General features: G+C 46.7%; 1 protein-coding gene across 1 annotated transcript in view; it reads right to left on the reverse strand.

Moving 5' to 3' along the window:
- The window catches only part of LOC119766164 (organic cation transporter-like protein), a 328,301-nt gene that overhangs the window by 77,388 nt on the left and 235,906 nt on the right, over window positions 1–15,007 (reverse strand). The window lies entirely within an intron of this gene.

Below are 15,007 nucleotides of genomic sequence, written 5' to 3' on the forward strand. Positions count from 1 at the left end.
GTTGAAATTTTGAAAGTTGATTTTTTTAATTATTTGATATACCCCCTAAGGGACTTTGTTAAAATTGGCTAGAACTATGGGATAATTTTGACCAATTTCGTCAGGGTCATTATTTTGGTCATGAAATGGGGTCCTTAAGCTAAAATTATTCTAAAAAGTTAAAAATTTTGAAAGTTGATTTTTTTTAATTATTTGATATACCCCCTAAGGGACTTTGTTAAAATTGGCTAGAACTATGGGATAATTTTGACCAATTTCGTCAGGGTCATTATTTTGGCCATGAAATGGGGTCCTTAAGCTAAAATTATTCTTAAAAGTTGAAATTTTGAAAGTTGATTTTTTTAATTATTTGATATAATACCCCCTAAGGGACTTTGTTAAAATTGGCTAGAACTATGGGATAATTTTTACCAATTTCGTCAGGATCATTATTTTGGTCATGAAATGGGGTCCTTAAGCTAAATTATTCTAAAAGTTGAAATTTTGAAATTTGATTTTTTAATTATTTGATATACCCCTAAAGGACTTAGTTTAAAATGGTTAGAACTATGGGATAATTTTGACCAATTTCGTCAGGGTCATTATTTTGGCCATGAAATGGGGTCCTTAAGCTAAAATTATTCTAAAAAGTTGAAATTTTGAAAGTTGATTTTTTTAATTATTTGATATACCCCCTAAAGGACTTAGTTTAAAATGGTTAGAACTATGGGATAATTTTGAACAATTTCGTCAGGGTCATTATTTTGGCCATGAAATGGGGTCCTTAAGCTAAAATTATTCTAAAAAGTTGAAATTTTGAAAGTTGATTTTTTTAATTATTTGATATACCCCCTAAAGGACTTTGTTTAAAATGGTTAGAACTATGGGATAATTTTGACCAATTTCGTCAGGGTCATTATTTTGGCCATGAAATGGGGTCCTTAAGCTAAAATTATTCTAAAAAGTTGAAATTTTGAAAGTTGATTTTTTTAATTATTTGATATACCCCCTAAGGGATTTCATCTGGGTCATTATTTCACCATGAAATGGGGTTTCAAGCTAAAATTAATCCGATAAATTAACTTTTGAGAGTTCTTTTTTTTATTTTGTTATATTCCCTAACGGAATTGATTTATTTATTGAGAATTTTGGAAGTGTGAATAACAAAAACTGTTATTATTTTCACAGAGCCAGGAAGTCGGAGCTGACGTTGAAGTTCGAGCTGGAGTGTGACCTCGGAGACTGCATCGGATTCATCTAATTTTCAGCAACTTTTACTTGGAGTCGGAATCTGTGAAGTCGGGTATTTTTGGAGAGCTAAAGTCGTCGTTGACGACATATCCTGCATCAAAAGTCGGAGTTGTCTTCAAAGTATGGATTCAAAGTCGCTTGGAGGTACCCGACTCTGCAGCCCTGGCTAGTACAGAGGAGTTATGGCAACTGCAGGTTTATTTGCAAATTACAAATAAACCAAAACAATAACTTTTTTGTTATGGAGACATACCAGTTCAATAACATTTTTGTTATTATGCTGCTCCACCTCTCCGCACAAAATAACAAATCTTGTTATTCCTTCATGATTCCTTCTGTGTTATTGGTTTGTTATTGCAATAACAACATAATAACAGTTTAAGTTATTCTTCGAACAAATCTTTGTTATTGATTTTTGTTATTTTAACAACTAATCCGATCATCCCAATAACATATTTCGATCTTCTCACAATATCAAAAACTGACCTTCCCAAGTTATTTCCGTCTGCTCGGGTCAATAAACTGCAAGACAATGAAATTGAAGTCCGGCAAAAATCACTGGCAGAAGAATTAAACGAACAAACCGTACTGGAAATCGAATCTGGCTGGCGACTTATCGGCAGCAAAAAAATTTGGAAGCCAGACTGGACCGACTTCGACGCCAGGCAGCGGACTCACCGTCTTCAGGAAAAGGAAGCCGAAAAAGCACGTCACCGCAACCGAAAACATCGTCAACAAATTCAGCACCAGCAACAACAACAATCACAACAACATCATCAGCAACGCCGGCAAAAGCAACACCTGCAGCAACAACAATCACATCAACATCTTCGTCGGCAACTGCACCAGACCAACTGCAACTCTGACGCAGACCGAAACCCAAGTACGCCACATTTTAACTTAAAGGACAATCAATTCGACCAGGACAACGCAAGTAGCAGCAACTTTTTCACTCATTCGTCAACCAAATTGTCCGACAAGGAACTTCTAGACCAGGCAAGGGTCGAATTTTCTGGCCAACCTCCAACTACATCGAATTCAAACTTCATCAACTTCCAAAAAGGGGAGACCATCAACCCCTACCGGAAGGAAAAAACGCCAATCGTCCCACCTCTAAACGCCACCACGCCGCAGCCAGCAAAAACGTCATCACAAACTCCTGAAGTAACAGACAGTATGTTCTGTCTGGACCCAATGAAGCCGCCCATAGTACGCCTTACTGAACAGTCTGCAGTCGGTGATGGCCGTTTCCTGCTGGCCAGACTCCGCGAAATTTAAGTCTATGACAATCTCAGACTATACTTGGCGTATCTGAAGGACCAAAAACCGGACGTCTGCATAGACGGACTAACACTAACCAGCATGCATGTCTTTTTTGCATCCAATGGCCTGCCTACTGAACCTGAACATCTTATGAACATTGTTTAGAAATTAAGTTTATTTGTACATTGCGCCGTTTGCCCTATATTTTAGATCGGTTTCAAGATGAACCGTGAGAGAAGAGAGAGTATGTTTAGAGAGAAGAGTGACCGTACGGGAGTGCCCGACGGGTCGGTTTGTTTATCTTTTGGAAATAAAGTTAAGTTGATTGCCGATACTCGACCGGCTCGGTTCTTAAGCCACCCCGCGTACTTGTACCGTTAGTTCGTCGCGCAATAAAGTTGTTCCGCACAACAACTTGTGTTTTTATTCGGCCTACGGGTGAAGAAGGTTTGGTGCGAGGTCGTTGACCTCTTGAGAAGTGCGCTCTGGACGAGCAGAAGAACTCCCCCGCAATACAGTCCACAATTTGAAGGGCTCGATCCGGAACATTGGTCCTTCGAACCGGATCGAAGTGGCCGGCCCGAAGTGGAAGGACTTGAGTGTTGTGCGCGCGTGAAAAGTGGCCAGTTCGCGGAATAGTGGCCATCGCGATTTGGACAGTGCGAGTTCGCGTAGTTGGCGCCATCGCGCAGTTTATTGCGGCTTTGTGCTGCACTTTTTTTGCTGCTCTGCGAGGTGGTGCTGACGGGAAGAAGCAGTTGAAGCGTTCCTGGTCTGCGGCGTTGCTGGGAGCTGATCTACGGCGGCTGGCGGACGGAAGCTGCGACTGCTGTGAAGGAGAGTGTTTGCGTGTGCTGGACGCTGCCACCGGAGGTTCCTGGAGGATCTGCAGCGTACCAGGAAGTGTTTGGGTTGCATGTGGTGCATGAGGTGTGTGTGTGCGTTTGTGAGGTGTGTGCCATTTTGGGTTGAGTGATTGAGGATTTGTTTCGAGCGTTTTTAAATAAAGAAGTTGGATTTTTTCTACGCAAGAGCGTTTATTTCTGGGGTTGTGGTTTGGGTTGTTTCCTGCGCAAGCCCTGAATTGGTCTGTTCTCTGTCGGTCTGTCCACTGCTGGTACTCCACCTTGGCTGTCTCTCCCCACTGTCAATCGGGTCGCGTAGAACGTGGAGTCGATCGTTTCGGTGTTCGCGGTTGCAGTGTTCCAGTTTTTTGGCGGTCAACGGTGAGTGAAGGCGGTGAAGGATGGACGAGTTGAAGGACTTGCAGAAGCAGGAGCGGCAGTTAATCCTTTCGATCAACGGTGTAGGAGCATTTGTTGAGGCGTACAAGAAGGCTGAGCATGAGAACCAGATCTCGATTCGGCTGGACACCATGATCGACGACGAGGATGAGGACGAAGTTGTTGGAGAGTCAAAGGAGGCTCGGAAGAAGCGGTTGGCTGATCTGGTGGTTCAGCGTGAGATGGAGTACAACAAGGCTCTTCGTGACGTCGAGGAGAGGTACTTCGTGGTGAAGGCGAAGCTGGTCGCGCTGCGCCCAGTCATGGTTGAGCCCACTCCTGCCGCTGACCTGAACGAATCCTGCTTCGATCGGTCGACCTCTCGCATTAAGTTGCCGGACATCAAGCTGCCCAACTTCAGCGGCGCGCTGAAGGACTGGATCCCGTTCCGCGACACCTACAAGAGCCTCATCCACTCCAACATGCAGCTGCCGGATATCGACAAGTACACCTACTTGAGGTCCGCTCTGCAAGGTGAGGCACAGTTGGAGATCCTGTCGGTTGATTTCTCCGCAGAAGGCTACGACGTTGCTTGGAAAGCACTGGAGAAGAAGTACGACAACCACAAGCTCATCGTCAAGGCGTACCTGGACGCAATCTTCGACATCGAGCCACTGCGAAAGGAGAGTTTCGGCGGTCTGTCTCACCTGATCAGTGAGTTCGAGACAAACCAGCAGATGTTGAAGAAGCTTGGCGAAGAAACGGAAGCCTGGTCGACAATCCTGGTCCACATGCTCTGCGCGCGTTTGGATCATGCCACGCTGCGACTGTGGGAATCGCACCACAACTCGAAAGCTGTGCCGAAGTACGACGTTCTGATCGAGTTTCTGCGTGACCAGTGTACGGTGCTGCAATCGATCAAGGCCAACCGGCCCAGCGAAGGAGACGGACGGCAGAACCGATCGAGAATCTCAACCGCTCACACGTCCTCGCAGTCACAACGGCGCTGCCTGTTCTGTGGAGAGACGTTTCACATGCCGTTCAATTGTAGCAAGCTGAGAAACATGTCTGTGTCTCAACGTGTGGAGGAAGTAAATCGTCGTCGGCTGTGTAGGAATTGTTTGAATGCTGGTCATTACGCCGATGGATGTTCTCGTGGTTCGTGTTCCCGCTGCGGCGCTAGACATCACACGTTGCTGCATTATGACACGCCGGCACCTGCTGGCGCTCGTCAAGGAAGATCCTCCGTTCAAAATACGCAAAATCGACCCCCAGCAGCTGGACAACAACAACACACGAGACAGCAAGGCCAGACACAGAACAGTTCCACCCAACCAACCACAAGTTCCTATCCCGTGCACCAATCCACTTCTCGAAACACTCACTCACCACCACCCACAGACTCTCGCAATTCCACCACCCTCAATGCGGCATCCCTTCCCGCACAAAATGCACCCACACTGTCCCGCCAAGTCCTCATGTCTACGGCTGTAGTTCGTGTTGAAGACCAGTTCGGAAACTATTCGCTCGCTCGGACACTTCTGGATTCGTGTTCCGAGTTCTGCTACATGACTAGCACCTTTTCCAAGAAGCTGAAGTTCCGGACAACACCCGACGTACTGAGAGTACAGGGCATCGGAAACGGCTCGGCGACGTCGCTGAAGGCCGTACGTGCGAAGATCCAGCCGCGGTTGGATACGATCTCGTCGTTCTCGGAGGAAATGCGGTTCCACTTGCTGCAGAAGATTTCCAGTGATCTACCCGCCACACCGGTCGACGTCAGCCAGTTGATGCTCCCCAGTGACATCATCCTCGCTGATCCGCACTTCGGAGAACCTGGTCCCATTGATATGATCATCGGTGCTGAGTTTTTCCTCGATCTGCTGTCTGCTGGTCGGCGTAAGATCGTCGAGGACGGTCCGACGCTGCAAGAGACTGTGCTTGGGTGGATAATCTCTGGAAAGGTTCCCGCATCGTCGCCCAGTATCCCACGTACGGCAACCTACGTCAGCTCAACAGTTGACCTGAAGGAGTTGATGGAGAGGTTCTGGGAACTGGAGTCGTGTCACGTCAACAGCACCCACTCTGTGGAAGAGTCCACGTGCGAAGAGCTGTTCAACAAGACGACGATTCGAGACGCAGAAGGAAGATTCGTGGTGACCTTGCCGAAGAAGCAACGAGTCATCGAGAAGCTGGGCGAGTCCAGAAACATGGCGATGAAGCGGTTCATCGGCATGGAGAAGCGGTTCACGACGAATCCCGCACTGAAGTTCATGTACACGGAGTTTGTGCATGAGTACCTGCTCATGAAGCACATGCGAGAAGTGAAGGAGGACAGCGGAGAAGGCCCCGTCTACTACCTGCCGCACCATGCGGTTCTGAAACCCGACAGCACGACCACTAAACTGCGCGTGGTCTTCGACGGATCCTGCGGCACCTCCAGTGGTGTGTCCCTCAACGACGCGTTGATGGTAGGACCGGTCGTGCAAAGCGATCTCCTCTCGACCGTGCTACGGTTCCGCTTGCATCGAGTCGCGTTGATCGCTGATGTGGAGAAGATGTACAGGCAAATTCGCGTGACGCTGTCCGACCAACGCTTGCAACGCATCTACTGGAGAGACAACGAAGACGAGCCCGTCAAGACGTACGAGCTTTCGACCGTCACCTACGGAACGTCCAGCGCTCCGTATCTCGCTACCAGGTGCTTGAAGAAGCTTGGAGAAGATTGCGCGGAAAGCCATCCAGTGGCGTCTCGCGTCATCCAAGAAGATTTTTACGTTGATGACATGCTGTCTGGCGCAGACAGCATCGAAGAAGCAAGTACGCTGATGAAGGAAGTCCGGCAGGTCACCGATTCAGCTGGGTTCACGCTGAGGAAGTGGAACTCGAACTGCCCAGAGCTGCTCAAGCGGCTCCCGAAGCACCTGAAGGACGAGCGCAGCACGCTCGAGATCGATCCTGCGAAAACAACGGTGAAGACGCTGGGATTACGATGGGAGGTGTCAACCGACATGTTCTGCTTCGTTCTCCCACAATGGAAGTCGGAACTGTCCCCCATCACGAAGCGCACGGTCCACTCGGATTCTGCGATGCTGTTTGATCCCGATGGTTTCTTGGCTCCAGTGGTCGTTCAAGCAAAAATAATCTGCCAACAGCTGTGGAGGATAAAGAGCGACTGGGATGTACCGCTCGACGAATCGCTGCAGCAGCTGTGGAGAGACTATCGTATGAGTTTGATGGCGGTCGCGACGATTAAGGTGCCGCGCTGGATTGGGTTCAGCACCGATTGCGTCGAGATCCAGATCCACGGTTTCTGTGACGCCTCAGAGCGAGCTTACGGTGCCGGCCTCTACCTCCGCTGCACTGCGCTTGACGGTTCCGTCACGTGTCGACTGTTCTTGGCCAAGTCCAAGGTAGCTCCGATGGAGAACCTGAAGCGCAAAAGAAAAAGGTCAACATTCCACGCTTGGAGTTGTCGTCTGGTTTGTTGTTGTCCCACATGTACGAGAAGGTGCAGTCGATTCTACCAGCTGCACAGTTGTTCTGCTGGACGGACTCGATGATCACGCTTGGATGGCTTGCGTCACCCCCGTCACGTTGGAAGCCGTTTGTTGGAAATCGGGTCTCGGAGATTCAGCACATTACGAGGAACGCAATTTGGGGACACGTGCCTGGAGAAGAGAATCCCGCAGATATCATCTCGCGAGGAATGTCGCCGGCGCTACTACAGTACCGAACTGACTTCTACGAAGCGCCGCGCTGGGTCGTTCAAGATCGGGAGAATTGGCCACGAACACAACGTGTGTCCTTGGCGGACTTCGACCCAGAAATACTGGAAGAACGTGTCACCCCAGCATTTCCCACTCAAGTGCGACCTCCGCACTGGTTGTTTGGACTGTGTGGCTCGTACATGGAGTTGGTACGCTTGGTGACTTGGCTGCAAAGGTCCAAGTTCAACCTTTCACCGAAGAATCGAGCTGTTAGGAGAGTTGGATTCCTGACATCCGAAGAGTTAGAAGAAGCTGTGCTGTTTTTGGTTCGACTGTCGCAAGAAGAATGTTTCCCTGGAGAAATGCATTGCCTGAAGGCCGATGGTGTGGTCCACCCAACGTCGAAGATTGCACGCCTCAACCCACAACTGGTGGATGGCGTCATGCGAGTCGGTGGTCGTCTCTCGAACGCAAAGATCTCGACCAACCGGAAGCACCCCCTCATTCTGGACCATCACCATCCGTTCACTCGACTGGTAGTGATGTACTTCCACGAAAGACTGTTTCACGCAGGGCAACAGCTGCTCATCGCTAGCGTCCGCTCGAAGTTCTGGCCTGTCAACGTCCACAGCCTAGCAAGACAGGTCATCCACGAATGCATCAGTTGCTTCAAAAGTAAGCCGAAGGTGATCGAGCAGATTATGGCGGATCTGCCTGCTGAACGAGTGAATCCAGCTCCGCCGTTCCTCCACGTGGGCGTGGACTACTGTGGCCCATTCCTCGTCAGCTACCCGAATCGCAGGGCGAAGCCTGTGAAGTGCTACGTGGCCGTATTTGTGTGTCTCGCTGTGAAGGCTGTCCATCTGGAACTAGTCTCCGACCTGACGTCCCAGGCATTCATCGCAGCGTTGAGAAGGTTCGTGGCACGCCGCGGCAAACCGCTGCAGATCAAGTGCGACAACGCCACCACGTTCGTCGGAGCGAAGAACGACCTGATGGAGCTGCACCGGCTGTTCTACAAGCAGCAGTTCCAGGATGTCATCACGAAGACCGCGCTGGAAGATGGGATCGATTTTAGTTTCATTCCACCACGCTCACCGAACTTTGGCGGCCTGTGGGAGTCGCAGGTCAAGTCGTTCAAAACTCACCTGAAGAAGACATTCGGACTGCAAGTACTCAAGATGGACGAGATGCTAACTGCCCTAGCGCAGATCGAAGCTGTGCTCAACTCGAGACCGTTGACGCCGATCAGTAACGACCCGCAGGACTTTGAAGCGCTAACGCCCGGGCATTTCCTGATCCAGCGTCCCCTCACGGCCATCGCAGAGCCAGATTTGGAAGGAGTGCCACAAAACCGCTTGGCAATGTGGCAAAACGCGCAGCGTTTTACGCAGCAACTTTGGAAGAAGTGGAGTACGCAGTACCTGTCCAACCTCCAAAGTCGGACGAAGTGGACGAAGGAGCGAAACAACGTCGCCGTTGGTACGATGGTGCTGATCAAGGACGAGAACGCGCCTCCCCAGAAGTGGAAACTTGGTCGAGTACTGCACGTGTTTCGCGGAACGGACGGCAACGTGCGCGTTGTGACCGTTCGCACGGCAACCGGACGCTTCGATCGAGCGATCTCGAAGGTCTGCGCGCTTCCCATTCGGGACAACCAAGAATTAAATCAATCGACGTCTGATTAAGCACTCGCTGTGCGCCCCGACGCTGCTGCGTCATCCATTTTCGAAGTTTATGTTGGTGTCTGTAGGATGTATGTGTGCATGTTAAGTTGTCGTAGAAGGAAGTTCACTGGACGCTGTCCAGTCTCTCTGCTCGGTAGACACCTGTCTCCCCGAGCTCAGCGCGCAAGGCGCTTACCTGGTTTTGGGATTGTATGTTGTCATATCGTTAATCACACCCTATCATATCCTCCCACGCTACCACGTCTCACTGGAGGACCCATGGATCCTGCCAGTCGGTCTCGGCTGCTCGTGCGGCATTGAGCTTGGCCAGCTCACGCGCCGATCGACCTTCCCGACGACCACGAAGTACGAAGTCGAAGACATCCCAAGCCAGCGAAGGACAACGCCCCCAGGAATTCACCGATGATCTGCGGATCGAGCGCCAGAATTCACCTGGTGGGGTAAGTTGTTCCAGTTCACGCACGCTACATACACCTACTACATCCAAGTTCTGTCCGAGGCACACCACCAACTACATCGACGTCCGAAAGTCCACCCGCACAAAACTCATCCGCAACAACAGCACAGCGGCGATCAGCACACCGGCGAACGACACACCACCAGCGTAACACCTTTATGGCCTGCGGGCCCAGTATCATCGTTACCTGGCTAGGTAAGTTGTTCCGGTTTTACAGAAATCTCCACCAGAATACTACAGCAAATCTCTCCCCGAGGAAACCTACAACGAAATCAACATCAACAAGATGGCATACCGCACGAAGAAGAAGAAGGCATCAACCGATGCACCTGCACCCCAACCGTGTGCACTCTGTGGTCGACAGTTGTCCCACCCGAAGCAGAGCGTGTTCCTCTGGAGCATGCGACCCATCCACACCGAAGATTCGCAGCACAAGGCTGCACCAGAAGGTCAGCACACGGCCAGCGAGCTGGCGAAGGCTGACGACGCGAAGCAGAGGCTGCCACGGCAGCAAAAACACCACCACGACCGCTACTCGGCGGCGACCCCCACGAGAAGGCTGCACCGGCAGCATCGAAGCAGCAAGTGACCAGATGCAGGGAGCAGAGTTGCAGTAGAAGCAGAATTGCAGCACAATCCAGCTGCGTCGTCCACGATTTTCACCCCACGATGGCAGCAGTTTGTTTACAACAGCAGTTGAAGTTCGAATGAATTATTGAAGTGTTGTGAAGTTAGCCCTAAGGATATTAGACATGTAATTAGTATTAGTGGAAGAAGAAGGTAGAAGGTTTTTTGAAATGGTTGAAACCACAGGTTTCAAGGCGGGCGGCATGTTTAGAAATTAAGTTTATTTGTACATTGCGCCGTTTGCCCTATATTTTAGATCGGTTTCAAGATGAACCGTGAGAGAAGAGAGAGTATGTTTAGAGAGAAGAGTGACCGTACGGGAGTGCCCGACGGGTCGGTTTGTTTATCTTTTGGAAATAAAGTTAAGTTGATTGCCGATACTCGACCGGCTCGGTTCTTAAGCCACCCCGCGTACTTGTACCGTTAGTTCGTCGCGCAATAAAGTTGTTCCGCACAACAACTTGTGTTTTTATTCGGCCTACGGGTGAAGAAGGTTTGGTGCGAGGTCGTTGACCTCTTGAGAAGTGCGCTCTGGACGAGCAGAAGAACTCCCCCGCAATACAGTCCACAATTTGAAGGGCACGATCCGGAACAAACATCTTCATGGAATACAACTCAACAATTGGAATTTCACCTAAGCAAACCCTCACCGGAAACCTACAGGAAATATGTAACAACTAGAAGACTTCAATACCTGCAGCATTCGCGCGAAGCCGCCAACAAATTTTACCTGCCGACTACCTCGTCGAATTTTTACAAGCATTGACGCCTTCTATCACGGAAGAAGAAATGACACCCTCGCAAGAGGCAGTAAGTACTATTAATAATTTAAGTATGTCTCCAAAAATTTCTTCAACGGAACAACAGAATGCGAATGAAATTCTAATTTATTGTCAGAATTTCAATCGCATGAAAAGCCCAGGCAAAATGAAGGAAATTTCTTTAAACATTCTCTCACATTCTTTCGACATTATTCTTGGAACTGAAACTAACTGGGACGAAAGCGTCCACCCTGAAGAAATTTTTGGAAACAATTATTTTGTATTCCTAGGCAATAGAAATTTAAATCTCAGTCAGAAAAAGTCAGGAGGCGGCGTCCTCTTAGCCATAAATGCCAGACTTAATCCAAAAGAAATTGTAACTGAAAAACATTTTCAATTTGAACAAGTCTGGGCCAAAGCCACTATTGCAGGCCAAGTACACATTTTTGCATCAGTATACTTTCCGCCGGACCATGCAAATAAACAGTCGTATGAACTATTCTTTAAAACAGTAGAAATCATAACATCAAAAATGGAACCGGAAGTAAAACTTCACATTTATGGCGACTTTAATCAAAGCAAAGTCGAATTTATATCTGACCAAGAAAATGAAGCAATTCTTCTCCCAGTCATTGGGGAAAATGAAACTTTGCATTTTCTCTTTGACAATATTGCAAATTATGGACTTTTCCAAATCAATCATGTAAAAACCAAAGAAATTCATTTTTAGACCTTTTATTCACTAACTGTATTGAAGACTTTCATGTACAAGAATCTGTAACCCCCCTTTGGAAGAATGAAGTCTTCCATACAGCAATTGAATATTCTATTTATGTCCATAAAAACACTTTGCCCATTGACTGGGAATATGAAGAAGTCCTGGAATACAATAAAACAAACTTTGTAGAAGCCAAACGTAAACTACTTGCAATTGACTGGCAAAATTTATTTAATAATGAAGGAAATGTCGACGAATTAGTAGGAAAATTCTATACGGAAATTAACACTATAACATCTGAAACCGTACCTACTAGAAGAAGACGACGTAATAACACAGGCAACAAATACCCAGTGTGGTTCACTCCACAACTAAGAAATTTAAAAAATAGAAAACTAAAAGCCTACAAACTATACAGAAACAATACAAATGACACAAATCTTCTGAATTATCTGAATATTTCCGACCAATTTTTTTCGGCACTCAATTCTGCCAACGAAGAATATAATAGTAAAGTCGAATCTGAAGTCAAATCATGCCCGAAATTTTTTTTTAATTACGTAAAATCCAAATCCAAAAGTAGTAACTTCCCATCGCAAATGCAACTGGACGAAAATGTAGGCAGTAACTCAAAAGAAATTTGCAATCTTTTTTCAAAATTTTTCATAGAAGTATACACCTCATTTTCCGAAGAAGACCGCGACCGCGACTACTTTTCATATATACCAGAATTTCCAAATGACGTCTCAGTCAATTCTTTGTCAGAAACGGAAGTACGCCAGGCATTGAAGGACTTAGACTCATCAAAAGGACCAGGACCCGACGGAATAGCACCTGCATTCCTAAAAAACCTTGCAGTAGAATTGACATTTCCACTGCATCATCTTTTCAACATGTCAATAAATACTGGAAAATTCCCAAAAACATGGAAAAAGTATTTTTTGGTGCCTATTTTCAAGTCAGGCCCAAAATCAAACATACGTAATTATCGCGGAATTGCCCTTTTGTCTTGCATTCCAAAACTTTTCGAATCTATTATAAATGAAAAAATCTTTCAGCAAGTAAAAAACCGCATCACATGTAAACAGAACGGCTTTTTTAAAGGCCGCTCTACAAGCACCAACCTTTTAGAATTTGTAAATTTTACACTTTTTTTTGTAAAAACGTTTATTCAGACTTTTGAGTTACAGCATCATTTCATACATTACAATCTAAGTGGAAATCAAGTGCGGTAATTGATAGCGAGCTTTTAGGGTCTAGAGTGAAATTTACATAATTTATAAATGTTTTCAGCGCCTTTTGTTTGCTAATAACTTCGCAGTGTTTTAGCTCTGGCAAGAGAAAATTTTTAATTTGAATCCTTATATCTAAAATTGTCCCCAACTTTAAACGAAGGTGACGCCAAAGATGTTTTACCCTACTGCACGTTGCGAACTTATGATCAAGATCTTCAATGGAATTAGGACAGTGTTTACAGTTCGGATTCATGGCTCTGTTTTGTCTGAACATCAGCGCGGCATGAGGGATCTTTCCGTTGACCAAAAGGTAGTAGGTTGATCTTTCAGCTGAGTTGAGTGCTTTGCTTCGGGTGTTTCTCCATACTCGATTCCAGTCGATGTTGGGGTTCTCCTCCATAACTTTCGGTACTCGCAGGTTCTCTCGATAGTACTCATGCAGAGTACTCGCCGACGGGTTCGCAGTCAGGTTCGTGGGGATGTACGGGAGCAACTTGGCCACTACCTTCAAACACGGGTAGAGTGCAGGGATACCCATTACGTTAGGTGGGTTGGACATTTGCTGCTCAAAATTCCGTGCAAAGGGGGTGTACTCTCGATCGGCGATGTACCGGCTGACCAACAACGCCTTGCACTTGTGCACAGGGAGATGCAGGTTTAACCCTCCTTTACAGACGGGTAACGCCAACTGCTCCATTGCTATTCTGCGTGGGTATTGTGTCCAGATAAAATACCCAATTTGCGAAGTTATTCTAGCGATCATCACATTTGTAATACTCAGAACGAAGGCCTCGACGTTACGAAAGTATTTACTACGACAACCCTCTGCACGAGAGTGAGTGACCGTGGCTTGTACAACCACATCAGCCTCGACGTCTTCCGGACAAGCTCGTTCCAATTATGTTTTGTAGTCTCCTTCAGTGAATTGAAAAAAGTCACTCCGAGTATTTTGAGCGACTCTGCCATGGGAGGCCACGGTGGGATCTCACGTGAGCGGTTCCTGCCTATGTTCATCCCCAATGTTTTGTGGAGGTTCAACACAGCTCCAGAGCACTCTCCGAACTCAACAAATGCTTGCTTGCGTGTGTCTAGTATACAATCATCACGAACAATCACGGAAATGTCGTCCGCATAAGCTACTACTACACAGAAAAAAAAATCATGGTAATATTACATCTGGGAAGGGGTACATCTTTTATGTCAGAAAAAATGTGTAATTTTACCTCTGGAAATGTGTAATTTTACCACTTTTCTGGTGTAATGTCACTTTTTCAGTCTAATTTGAGGTAAAATTACATCATAAAAGAGGTAATATTCAACCTTCCAAAATTACAGCTTCCAAATTTACATTATTTTTTTCTGTGTAAGTCAGAGGGGTGATTGCAGAGGGAGAGGAGTTTTACTAGGAGAGGATGAAGGTAGAGGACAAACAAGTGCATACTTAATGGGTCACCTTGTCTAACAGAGCGTTCAATGGGAAATTTTTGAGTGAGTTTCCCATTGACGAGCAATCTAGAGTACGAAGCGGACATGACTCTTTCCAAGAGCAGCAGAAATCTTTCGTTAAAACCCATACTTCTCATAACCCCCAGAAGAAACCCTCTATCAACGCGATCAAAAGCATGATCAAGATCAAACGAAATAAGTCTCCCAGCTCTGTTAGTGCAATTAATCTCGACAATTCGGTCTTTGATTGCTTGCACTGCCTCAAAAATGATTCTTTCAGAGTTCGAGCACTTTTGTTCAGAATTCACGAGATTGTTTTCTACCATAACTTTCTCTAATCTTTGCTTCAATATGCGGGAAAGCAGTTTGTAATCGAAATTCAATAAAGACATTGGTCGGTATGATTTGATCGAGCTTTCGTTTGTCTTTTTCTTACTAAGTACAATTACTCCTTCAACAAGTTCCTCAGAAATGTTTCCTTGGAGCATTTCATTCAAAATTAGTTTGAGTTGCGGATGAATGATCTCAACGGTTTTCAAGTAAAATTCCTTTGGAATCCCATCACACCCTGGCGACTTTCTCGAGGCACTAGATTTTACAGCAAAAAAGATTTCTGATGTTGTTATTTCATCCATCAAACGATCATTTG

The sequence above is a fragment of the Culex quinquefasciatus genome, chromosome 2 (genome assembly GCF_015732765.1).
Source record: "Culex quinquefasciatus strain JHB chromosome 2, VPISU_Cqui_1.0_pri_paternal, whole genome shotgun sequence".
NCBI classification, from domain to species: domain Eukaryota; kingdom Metazoa; phylum Arthropoda; class Insecta; order Diptera; family Culicidae; genus Culex; species Culex quinquefasciatus.